Below are 13,334 nucleotides of genomic sequence, written 5' to 3' on the forward strand. Positions count from 1 at the left end.
CATTTGGTTCATACATGTTTAGTACTGATATTTCCTCATTTTCTATACTGCCTTTTATCAGGATGTAATTACCTTCCCTATCTCTTTTAATCAGATCTATTTTTACTTTGGTTTTGTCAAATATCATGATTGTAACTCCTGCCTGCTTTTTCTAATTTGAAGGCCAATAGATTTTGCTCCAGCCTTTAACCATTAACCTGTGTGTGTCTACCTGGCTCATGTGTGTTTCCTGTAAAGAACATATGGTAAGATTTTGGTCTCTAATCCATTCTGCTATTTGCTTCTGCTTGGCAGGTTAGTTCATCCTATTCAAGTTCAAAGTTATGATTAGTACCTGTATATTCCCCAACATTTTGCTTTTCTCACCTTGTCCTGTCCTTTACTCTTTCATTATTTCCTTCTAATAGAGTGTTCTCTTTTTAATCAGTCCCCCTATTCCCCATACTTATTTTCCTTTCCTTTCTTCCATCTCTTCTTATTCCTCTCTTATTTTTATTTTTAATTTTTTAAGCTATCACACACTCTCTCTCCCTAGTATTGTTTCCCTCCCCACGTTCCCTTCTATCCCCTCCCCTTTTATTGCCCTTTTATTTTTTAGGGTCTATTAAATTCCCTTCCCCCTCTCTTTCCCTCCCCTTTTTACACTTCCTGCCCTACTTCCCTCCTTGGTTTTACCCTCTAACTTTCCCCATAGAGTAAGATAGAATTCTATACCCCAATGGATCTAGATGCTCTTCTCTTTTGTAATTGATTCCACTGGGAATAGGTTTGAGTATTATCTTTTAGCACTCCCTTCCTCTCCTTTTTTATCTTTGTATTCTTCCCCTTACACTCCCAAGTGCCTTTTTGTGTAGTATAGATTATCTTAACTTTCTTATTCCTTCAAATTTCTCTTGATCCCATCCTCCCTTTTATTTCTTCTTTTTTATATATGATTTAAACCCCCTTAGTACCCCAATCTCTACCTATGGATAATTCTTCTAACTACTATAATAATAAATACAATTTTTGAGAGTTACAAATAACATTTTTCGATATAGGAATATTGATAATTTGGCCTTACTGAGGGCCTTAAAGAAAAAAAAATAAGGCTCCTCTCCTTCTTATTTACCTTTTCATGTTTTTCTCTTGGTTTTTGTATTTTGCTGTCAAATTTTCTGTTTAGTTCTGGTCTTTTCTTTACAAATATTTGGAATTCTATTTTTTGAATACCCATACCTTCCCCTAGAAGTATATTCAACTTTGCTGGGTAGGTGATCCTTCCATGTAGACCCAATTCTCTTGCTTTTCTGAACATTTTATTCCAAGTCTTGAGGTTACAAGATTTTTTTAATGTGTAACATGGTGAAATTTTCTAATTTTTTTTTATTTTAAGGATAATGCAAGGAATGTTATTTATTTTTTTTTGAGGAATATTATTCAAAGGAAAAAGTATTTCAAATACTGACTTTAGCCAAGAGAATTTCCCCTAAAATGCAAAATAAAAACCAAATATGGCAGTAATACTGTGATTTTATTAATAATACCTAACACTAATTTAGTATTTTAATATGAAAGTATTTTATATGTAGTATTTCATTTTGTTTTTCTACGCTTGATCTTAGCCAAAAAGCAGAGAAGCAATGTAATTTTATTTTCCTAAGAACCATGTGAGGTGTATCATATAAGTAATACTTCAATCTCTGTTTTACAAATAAAAAAGACTGAGTCTTAGTAAGTGTAGGCAAATTGTTTGTGATTTAAGAACTAATATATGTTAGGATTTGAACATGGATTTTTCTAAAACTAATTCTAGTACTCTATATAGTACACCATACTATATATATTTGCTTCATGTTGAAAATAATTACATGACCCTCCTTGAACTCTAGAACTAATTGGACAGCCTTCTTTAAATTAATATGGCTCCTAAGGCTGTTCTTTTGGATATAGATGTCAAATATCTGTGTCTCTGATGTCTAATTGTATTTGAATTCCTGTTGCTTTTTGCTGTAATTTTTTTCATTCTAATACCTTTGTCTCATCTAGTTCACTAATCTTCCTTGTAACACACTGCTGGGATTCTATGCACTCATTAGCTTCTTCTGTATTTCTCAAAATATGATTCAAATGTTGACAATTGAAGCAAGCAGCTGTCTTTTCTGAGCTCTACTAAGTATTTCTTTCATGTCTTCTCTCTGTTATTCAGTAGCAACTCCATAGTTTGTGGATTCTCCTCTTGTTTTAACTCTGCTCAAAATTCTTGTTGTTTCACATCACTGACCAATTCAAGCCTAAATTCTTTGGGACTGAGAAAGAATTTTTCAAATTAAAGGGTTATTATAGAAGTTTGAATGAATGACTGAAACTAAGAGCAAAAGAAAAGTTATATATGTGTACACACATAATATATGTATTATATATGAAATGAGTTAAGCAAAATATGAGGGGTAGGAAGAGGGTGAATTTTTTATTTCATGTAGAAAAATTGTTATAATTATTTGACAACTCAAACTTGGCAAAACATAATATGAATTCTGAAATTTGTTTGAGCAAGAAAAAATGTAGTTAAGCTTTCAGATACTGAAAAGGTAAGACTTTTATTTTTAGAAGTCAGAGAACTGAACAAATGCCAGAATACGAAGTACAGAATGCCATATCCATTAGCATGCAATAGAAATTGATAAATAAGCAAAGTCAGCTTCTAAATATTAAATCACAAACCTCTAATCATTCTTTTGACTAAAAATACAATTTGGGAAATAAATTTCAATAAGTTACTAATAGCATTTTCATAGAGAATTCAATGTGTGAAAGAGCCAAAAAGAAAGGAAGATGATAGCTTATTTGTTTATTTCACTTGTGCAAATACTTTGTGAAAGGCATTGTGGAAATTGTAATACTCAATCTTATTTATGGTTAATTCTATGAAATTGGAAGACAATAAATTGAAGGAACACTGAAACAAAAAAGGAAATGAGAATATATTCAGATATTTTTTAGAGGATGTTAATATAGTTGTTGGTTCTCTTTCATGAAAAACTTATTACTTGCAGGAGGTACCTAGGGACCAAGGGAATTGTCACTGATCATTCAGGGAACAAATGTCAAAAGCTGCATGTGAACCCAGTTCTTCCTAACTTCAAGCTGGCACTCTTGCCACTGATTATTCTGTGGTACCTGAATATATCTCAAATAAAATATTGAAACACTTTTTTGTATATGAATATTTTTCATTCTATGTGGGCAATATTTTATGCTAGGAAGATTGGCTTAGAGCAGCTGTTGAGGCCCATTATATAGGGCTGAGTTGAATCATGACACTTAATGATTCCTTGCTGATGTGTATAAACCCAACTGGAAGTCCCAATCATTAGCAGCCAGCTCACTACTAAGTACACACAGACAATCTCACAGAATTTCTGCCATTTTCCATGGTGTTTTCAGGTTCTGTGTTTCTATTCTAGGTCTATGGAATATTTGGGGAAATAGTTTATAGAACTTTTGATTTAAGTTTTGAAGGAGTAGAAGTCATAATCTCCTTACTTCTCAACATCATTTGCTGTTGCTCAGTTGTTCCATCCTGCCAACTCTTTGAGACCCTATGGAACACATTCCCCATAGAGATTCTTGGCAGATATGCTGGGATGGTTTGTCATTTCCTTCTCTGGTGGATTAAATCAAAAAGAGGTTATGAGTTATCTAGGGTCACACAGCTAGTAAGGGTCTGAAGTCAAATTTGAACTCAGGTCTTTCTGACTCCAGGACAAGTACTTTATTTACTGAGCCATCTAACTGTCTCTTCTCAGCATTCATTTGATATATTGGTTTAAAGTAATTTGCTATACTGAAAAGCAAAGTGTAACAATAAATTCCCAAGAAATAGAAAATTATTGGTCCTAGTAAAGTTTAATTTTCAGCTTCCCTATCCTCTTTTCTATATTGTGTCCTTTTGATTTTGCAAATAGATAGCTAGAGAGAAAGGTGAATGTAACACAGAGGATAGAAATAGATGAATGTATAGACAGATAGAAAGACATAGATAGAGGATATGAATTAATTTGCATAAAATTGTGTGCAGTAGTGTAGCAATAATATAAGGTCATTTGAAGTAAAACTTAATCAAAATGTTCTCATTTTCACAAATAGAGAAGAAAAAGAAATTTCCTCACTCTAATCTAGTCACATATCTGGCTCCTCCCATGGAGGATTTACCCAGTTCCTGGCTGACTGCCTATTCTATACTTTAATATGCTAATCCTAGGAAAGTCCCTTGTTGCTTTGGCAAAATAGTCTTTGCCTTCTCTTAATAAATAATAACATCAGACTTCAGGGTAAACATGGCTGTTATCTAGACGAGAATCGCTTCCTCTCCCTGGCACCGACTGTAATAGACTACCTCAAAAGAGCATAAAAATCATCCTTGGAAGAATGGAGGGACTCTCCAGTACATCACAGCAAGGAAGGTACATGGGGAGTGAATATTTTCACACTATAAGAAGGAGGAAAAGCTTGCACAAAAATGTGAACTAAGCTGCCCTTCCCCCACCTCACCCACGGAACCAGAGTAGGGGCTCAGAGCACCCACCGGGGACAGCTAGTGATTGAGGAACGTCTCTGTCTGGGGGTGGGGCACATCAGGGTCTTTGGGATCTAAGGAGGACTGCTAGGGAAATACCTCTCAGGGCGGTTTCACTGCAGAAACCTGTGCACTGGAGAGCTCACAGACCACGGGGACCCTTGCAAACTACGAACAGTGTGGAGTCTGGAGAAACTGTATAAACTGCCTGAGACCAAAGCTCTGCTACTCGCTGTAGTGGGGGGCCAAGGGGGAGGCACTCCAGGGTCCTTGGAAACTGACAGGGACTACCAGAGATCAATCCCTCAGAGAGGTTTTACAGGAGATTCCTGTGCACTGGAGAGAAGAGCACGGGGGCTGGTGCGCTAACAAACCGAGGAGGCTGGGAAGAACTAGTCTGAGGCAACTTAAATCCACAGAAAACCCACCCATATCTGACCTCTGGCCAAAAAGGAAAGGGAAAACCACCAAAGTGATGGCTCTCACTGCCCAAGATCAACCCTCCAAAAAGAAAGGGAATAAAGTGACCATTGAAAATTTTTATGGGGGGAAAACCCAGGTGACAGAAGAGAAATTGGATGAAATTCAAACAAAATCAAAACATGCCCCCCAAAATGGAAATTATCCACAAGCTCTGGAAGAACTCAAAATGGGGCTTATCCAAAAGATGGAAACCTTCTCAAGAAAAATGGGAAAAAATTCACAAAGAGGTCAGCAGCCTGACAGAGAAGACCTCACAATTGGAGAAAGAGCTGGAGGCCACAAACAGAAGGGCAGACCAAACTGAAAAGCAAAACCACTCCTTAAAGACCAGAATTAAGCAACTGGAAGTTATTGCTCTTTGCGGATGATATGATGGTCTATAAATGAATCCTAGAGAATCAACCAAAAAGCTAGTCAAAATAATCAACAACTTTTGCAATATTGCAGGATACAAAATAAACCCACATGAGTCATGAACATTATCTCCAACACATCTCAGCAGCAAGAATTAGAAAGAAAAATCCCATTCAAAATCACCTTAGACAAAATAAAATACTTAGGAATCTATCTCCTGAGACAAACACAGGAACTATATGAACACAACTACAAAACACTCTCCACACACTAAAACTAGACGTGAGCAACTGGAAAAACATTAACTGCTCATGGGTAGGATGAGCCAATATAATAAAAATGACCATCCTACCCAAACTTATTTATCTATTTAGTGCCATACCCATTGAACTTCCAAAAATTTTTTATTTAATGATTCAGAAAAAAACATACCAAAGTTCATTTGGAAGAACAAAGGATCAAGGATATCCAAAGAAATCATGAGAAAAAAATACAAAGGAAGCGGGCCTTGCAGTCCAAAATATCAAATTCTATTATAAAGCATTGGTCATCAAAACAATTTGGTACTGGCTAAGAGACAGAAAGGAGGATCAGTAGAATAAATTTGGGATAAGTGACCTCAGAAAGACAGTATATGACAAACCCAAAGACCTCAGCTTCTGGGACAAAAATCCACTATTTGACAAAAAACTGCTGGGAAAACTAGAAGACAGCGTGGGAGACATTAGGTTTGGATCAAAACCTCACACCCTACACCAAGATAAATTCAGAATGGGTGAAGGACTTGAATATAAAGAAGGAAACTATAAATAAATTAGGTGAACACAGAATAGTATACATGTCAGACCTTTGGGAAGGGAAAGATTTTAAAACCAAGCAAGACTTAGAGTCACAAAATGCAAAATAAATAATTTGGAATATAGCAAATTAAATGTTTTTGTACAAACAAAACCAATGAAACCAAAATGAGAAGGGAAGCAACAAATTGGGAAACAATTTTCATAACAAAAACCTCTGACAAAGGTCTAATTACTCAAATTTACAAAGTGCTAAATCAATTGTACAAAAAAAATCAAGCCATTCTCCAATTGATAAATGGGCAAGGGACATGAACAGGCAGTTTTCAGCCAAAGAAATCAAAACTATTAATAAGCACATGAAAAAGTGATCTAAATCTCTTATAATCAGAGAGATGCAAATCAAAACAACTCTGAGGTTATCACCTCACACCTAGCAGATTGGCTAACATGACAGCAAAGGAAAGTAGTGAATGCTGGAGGGGATGTGGCAAAGTCAGGACATTAACTCATTGCTGGTGGGGTTGTGAATTGATCCAACCATTCTGGAGGGCAATTTGGAACTATGCCCAAAGGGCGATAAAAGACTGTCTGCCCTTTGATCCAGCCATAGCATTTCTGGGTTTGTACCCCAAAGAGATAATAAGGAAAAAGACTTGTACAACAATATTCATAGCTGCGCTCTTTGTGGTAGCCAAAAATTGGAAAATGAGGGGATGCCCTTCAATTGGGGAATGGCTGAACAAATTGTGGTATATGTTGGTGATGGAATACTATTGTGCTAAAAGGAATAATAAAGTGGAGGAGTTCCATGGAGACTGGAACAACCTCCAGGAAGTGATACAGAGCTGAAGGAGCAGCCAGGAGAACATTGTACACAGAGACTGAAACACTGTAGCACAATCGAACATAATGGACTTCTCCATTAGTGGCGGTGTAATGTCCCTGAACAATCTGCGGGGATCTAGGAGAAAAAAACATTATCCTTAAGCAGAGGACAAATTGTGGGAGTAAAAATACCGAGGAAAAGCAACTACTTGACTACAGGGGTGGAGGGGACATGATTGAGGAGAGACTCTAAATGAACACCCTAATGCAAATACCAACAACATGGAAATGGGTTCAAATCAAGGACACATGTGATACCCAGTGGAATCGCGCATTGGCTATGGGAGGGGTGGTGGGAGGGGAGGGGGGAGGAAAAGAAAATGATCTTTCTTTCCAAGGAATAATGCTTGAAAATGGCCAAATAAAATAATGTTTAAAAGGAAAAGAATAAAGAAAATGAAGGACAAACAACAACAATAAATAAATAAGTGAATGAATGAATGAATGAATGAATGAATGAATAAATAAATAAATAAATGATAACATTTCCTTGGGGGAGGTGGAACTAACAGAAACTTAGAAAAAAATCCTTTTGAAAATCCCATCAGAAACCATAGCCACAATGACCTCGAATACTTGTTTTTTCAATAGTTCTATGTGCTTACTAGTCATATGACCACCACTGGCAAATTATTAACCTTTTTGAGCCTAAGTTTTAATATCTATAAATTCCCAAATCTATCTCAAAGAGATGTTGGAAGAATCAAATGATATTGTACATGAAGTTTGTTACAAAACTTAAAGCACTATGTAGTTATATCATGAATATTGTCTTTAATAAAAGCGGAAGTCACAAGGCATGGTTATCCTTGAAATCTTCATACAAACTCATATGTGTATACACACCCATGCTGATTATCTTTTGGCATTCAGAAATTACTGGATATCAATAATTGAGTCACTTCTGAATCAACTTTATATTGTCAGATTATGTTTTATTAGGGAAAAGTTAAAACTAAAATATTAAAATACAATATAGCATATTGAATTAATTCTTTCTTAGTCTTATTTTAACAAACTATTAACATAAAAATCAATTTTAAGAAGACATTGATAAAGATATCACTGTTCACTAAAGAAAAGTTTAATAGATGTGAGTCATGATGATAAGTATATATAAGGAATCTAGAAATACCCTTACCTAGAAAACATTTCTCCTTCCACCCCATTACCTATTAGCAGAACACTACAGACTCTGAGAGCAACTAATCATAAAGACTTAATCATAATTCTCCTCTTCCCAGTCCTCATATACTGCTTCCATGGGGCATATGACTATGAATTCTACTTTGGGCCCTGAAATCAGACCTATAGCTACACCTTTAGGAGCTCTGGTCCTTTCCATCATATGAGAGCTAAATTGTTCTATATTTTCTGTAACTCGAATCCTCTAAAGAATTCTTTGAGAGTATGGAAATTGTTCTTTTTCTGTTTGTATTTTCAGAGCATGGTATTTAACACATAGTGAGTGATTAATAAATATGCAATCTTTTCATTTATTCATTCATTCTTTCCCAAGCAGAGCAATTGAAGGAAAACTAAGGTTAGAAGATAATTGTTCAGTCATTCAGTTCCATCCAACTCTTCATGATCCAATGGACAATAGAATGTCAGGCCTTTCTATCCTCCATCTCCCAAAGTCCATTCAAGCTTATGTTCATTGTATCCATTTTTCAACTGTTCCATTGTTTCCATTCCTTTTGCTTTCAAACTTTCCCATCATCAGTGTCTTTTCCAATGAATCCTGTCTTCATTATGTCTTCCAAGTATTTACACTATGGTTTCAGTATTTAACCCTCAAGTAAATAGCATGAAATTATTTAAGTATTAACGGATTTGATCTCCCTGTGATGTCAAGGGGGTCTCAAATGTCTTCTCTAGAGCTAGGATTCAAAACTGTCAGTTCTATAAACATCAGATTTCATCATAGTTCAACACTCACAGCCATACATTGCTACTGGGGAAAAAAAAAGCACATAGCTTTAACTATACAGACCATTGCTAGCAAGGTGATGCCCCTTCTTTTTATTATTCTGTCCATATTTGCCATAACTTTCCTTCAAAGGAGCATACATCTTTTAATTTCACGCTAGCAGTTGCTGTTTGCAATGATCTTCGAATCCAAGAATATAAAACCAAACCCATTCCATTTCTTCCTCAAGTTTTAGAATATAAACTTATCTGTAAATTTGTTCAGAGGGGTGGTGAGAATTTTAAAGGTGAATCACCTTATAAAGTGACAAGAATGGGTAGAAAGAGACTTCCGGTTAAGATGGCGGCTTAGAGAAAGCTGAAGTTCAGATCTCCGGAAAACCCTTCCCGACCGATCTCAAACTAGAAGCTCCTAAGGCGCCGAAATTCAAAACGATCAACAGCACAGACCCTGGGAACCCTCCTCCTGGACCTGGACCCGGTTCAAAAGGTACGGCTCCCCTTAAAAGCCAGAACCCGAGATCCCTCGGACCTCAGGGGTAGGAGCGCAGAGTCCAAGGCTCCCGGAAGTGGCAGCCGCACCGGGCTCAGAGAGCAGGGTCTGAGGAACAACAACCCTCAGGGTCTTCTACCCAAGTCCCAGTCCGGGTGAAAGTTACTGCCTGGGGCTTCCGCTGCAAAGAGCCGGTCGGTCAAAGAGCCGGTTGGTCCGGGTGAAAGTTACTGCCTGGGGCCTCCGCTGCAGAGAGCTGGTCAAAACAACAGCAACCCTCAGGGCGGGCAAGACAACCTCACGGGCTGGATCCTGCTATCCAAGTCTCAGTGAAAGTCTGTGCTCTCGGAGCTTGGGGAAGCGGCAGCCCATCCCCCCCGCAGGCCAACGAAACAGCCTCACGGCCAGCGATTCTGAAGGCAACTTCCGGAAATCGAGCCAGGGGGAGAATGTGGCCTCGTGGTCCGACCCTTCCATTCCAGTTCCAGTGAGGCATATTCAGTTTAACCCAGGGAACGCTCATAGAACCAACATCTGCCCAGGACTAAAGCCTCAAAACCAGACAAAGACAAGAAAAGCCAATCCTCCACGTTCAGAGATGACAAACTCCACAGAAGCACAGAAGCCCCAAAATACCAAGAAAAATAAGAAGAAAGGGGCGACTCTGGACACATTCTATGGAGCCAAAATACAAAATACAGAGCAGATAGAAGAAGATATACAAGAAAATTCTCCAAAATCTTCCAAAGGAAATAGAAACTCTCCACAAACCCATGAAGAATTTGAATCAGAAAGGACCAAAAAGATGGAAGCCCTCTGGGAGGAAAAGTGGGAAATGATGCAAAAGAAATTCACGCATCTACAAAACCAGTTTGACCAAACTGTAAAAGAAAACCAGGCTTTAAAGCAAGAACTAATAAAGCAAAGCCAAAACACCAAGAAATTAGAAGAGAACATAAAATATCTCACCGACAAGGTGATAGATCTGGAAAACAGGGGGAGAAGAGAAAATTTAAGAATAATTGGACTCCCAGAAAAGCCAGAAATAAACACCAAACTGGACATGGTGATACAAGATATAATCAAAGAAAATTGCCCAGAGATTCTAGAACAAGGGGGCAATACATCCACTGACAGAGCTCACAGAACACCTTCTACACTAAACCCCCAAAAGACAACTCCCAGGAATGTAATTGCCAAATTCCAAAGCTATCAAACAAAAGAAAAAATCCTACAGGAAGCCAGAAAAAGACAATTTAGATATAAAGGAATGCCAGTCAGGGTCACACAAGACCTTGCAAGTTCTACGCTGAATGATCGTAAGGCATGGAACATGATCTTCAGAAAGGCAAGAGAGCTGGGTCTCCAACCAAGAATCAGCTACCCAGCAAAACTGACTATATACTTCCAAGGGAAAGTATGGGCATTCAACAAAATAGAAGACTTCCAACTTTTTGCAAAGAAAAGACCAGAGCTCTGTGGAAAGTTTGATACCGAAAATCAAAGAGCAAGGAATACCTGAAAAGGTAAATATTAAGGAAAGGGGAAAAATGTTATCTTCTTTTACTCAAACTCTCTTCTATAAGGACTACATTTATATCAACCTATGTATACTAATATGTGGGGAAAATGTAATGTATAAATAGGGGGTAAAGAAAGACCAAATAGAATAATGGTTCTCACACAAAGATTCACAGGGGAAGGGGAGGGGAAGAAAACTCCTATAAGAAGGAGAGGAAGAGAGGGGGGGGGGTTTACTTAAACCTCAATCTCAGGGAAATCAACTCTGAGAGGGAAAAACATCCAGATCCATTGGGATCTTGAATTCTATCTTACCCAACAAGGGTAAGGAGAAGGGAAAACCAAGGGGGGGAGGGGGAGAGGGAGAACAAAAAGGGAGGGAAAGAGAGGGGGGAGGGGGAGGGAACAAAAAGGGAGGGACTAAAAAGGGAAACATCAAGGGAGGGGACAAGGGGGACTGATTCAAAGTAAATCACTGGACTAAAAGGTAGAGCCGAAGAAGAAAAGGTTAGAATTAGGGAAGGCAATCAAAATGCCAGGGAGTCCACAAATGACAATCATAACTTTGAACGTGAATGGGATGAACTCACCCATAAAACGTAGACGAATAGCTGAATGGATTAGAATCCAAAACCCTACCATATGTTGTCTTCAAGAAACACACATGAGGCGGGTTGACACCCACAAGGTCAGAATTAAAGGATGGAGTAAGACCTTCTGGGCCTCAACTGATAGAAAGAAGGCAGGAGTGGTAATCATGATATCTGATAAAGCCAATGCAAAAATAGACCTGATCAAAAGGGATAGGGAAGGTAATTATATTTTGTTAAAAGGGACTCTAGACAATGAGGAAATATCATTAATCAACATGTATGCACCAAATAATATAGCACCCAAATTTCTAATGGAGAAACTAGGAGAATTGAAGGAAGAAATAGACAATAAAACCATACTAGTGGGAGACTTAAACCAACCATTATCAAATTTAGATAAATCAAATCAAAAAATAAATAAGAAAGAGGTAAAAGAAGTGAATGAAATCTTAGAAAAATTAGAATTAATAGACATATGGAGAAAAATAAATAGGGATAAAAAGGAATACACCTTCTTCTCAGCACCACATGGCACATTCACAAAAATTGACCATACATTAGGTCACAGAAACATAGCACACAAATGCAAAAAAGCAGAAATAATGAATGCAGCCTTCTCAGATCACAAGGCAATAAAAATAATGATTAGTAATGGTACATGGAAAACCAAATCTAAAACCAATTGGAAATTAAACAATATGATACTCCAAAACCGTTTAGCTAAAGAAGAAATCATAGAAACAATTAATAATTTCATCAAGGAAAATGACAATGGCGAAACATCCTTTCAAACCTTTTGGGATGCAGCCAAAGCGGTAATCAGAGGCAAATTCATATCCCTGAAAGCTCATATTAACAAACAAGGGAGAGCAGAGATCAATCAATTGGAAATGCAATTGAAAAAACTCGAAAGCGATCAAATTAAAAACCCCCAGCAGAAAACCAAATTAGAAATCCTAAAAATTAAGGGAGAAATTAATAAAATCGAAAGTGATAGAACTATTGATTTAATAAATAAGACAAGAAGCTGGTACTTTGAAAAAACAAACAAAATAGACAAAGTACTGGTCAATCTAATTAAAAAAAGGAAGGAAGAAAAGCAAATTCACAGCATTAAAGATGAAAAGGGGGACAGCACCTCCAATGAGGAGGAAATTAAGGCAATCATTAGAAATTACTTTGCCCAATTATATGGCAATAAACACACCAATTTAGGAGAAATGGATGAATATATACAAAAATACAAACTGCCTAGACTAACAGAAGAGGAAATAGAATTCTTAAATAATCCCATATCAGAAATTGAAATCCATCAAGCCATCAAAGAACTTCCTAAGAAAAAATCCCCAGGGCCTGATGGATTCACCTGTGAATTCTATCAAACATTCAGAGAACAGTTAACCCCAATACTATACAAACTATTTGACATAATAAGCAAAGAGGGAGTTCTACCAAACTCCTTTTACGACACAAACATGGTACTGATTCCAAAACCAGGCAGGTCAAAAACAGAGAAAGAAAACTATAGACCAATCTCCCTAATGAATATAGATGCAAAAATCTTAAATAGGATACTAGCAAAAAGACTCCAGCAAGTGATCAGAAGGATCATTCACCATGATCAAGTAGGATTCATACCAGGGATGCAGGGCTGGTTCAACATTAGGAAAACCATCCACATAATTGACCACATCAACAAGCAAACTAGCAAGAAC

At 37.2% G+C, this 13,334-nt stretch overlaps 1 long non-coding RNA gene across 2 annotated transcripts in view; it reads right to left on the bottom strand.

Annotated features, from left to right (window-relative positions):
* Window positions 1-13,334, bottom strand: part of LOC130457466 (uncharacterized) — a 100,653-nt gene that overhangs the window by 14,332 nt on the left and 72,987 nt on the right. Inside the window, exon 3 of one of the 2 annotated variants that reach the window (XR_008916696.1) lies at window positions 2,689-3,646. The exons of the other annotated variant lie outside the window; for it this stretch is intronic. This is a non-coding gene — a long non-coding RNA (uncharacterized LOC130457466). Of the gene's footprint in view, window positions 1-2,688; window positions 3,647-13,334 lie in introns of those variants that run through there. 2 annotated transcript variants of the gene reach the window in all.

The sequence above is a fragment of the Monodelphis domestica genome, chromosome 2, assembly GCF_027887165.1.
Source record: "Monodelphis domestica isolate mMonDom1 chromosome 2, mMonDom1.pri, whole genome shotgun sequence".
NCBI lineage: Eukaryota > Metazoa > Chordata > Mammalia > Didelphimorphia > Didelphidae > Monodelphis > Monodelphis domestica.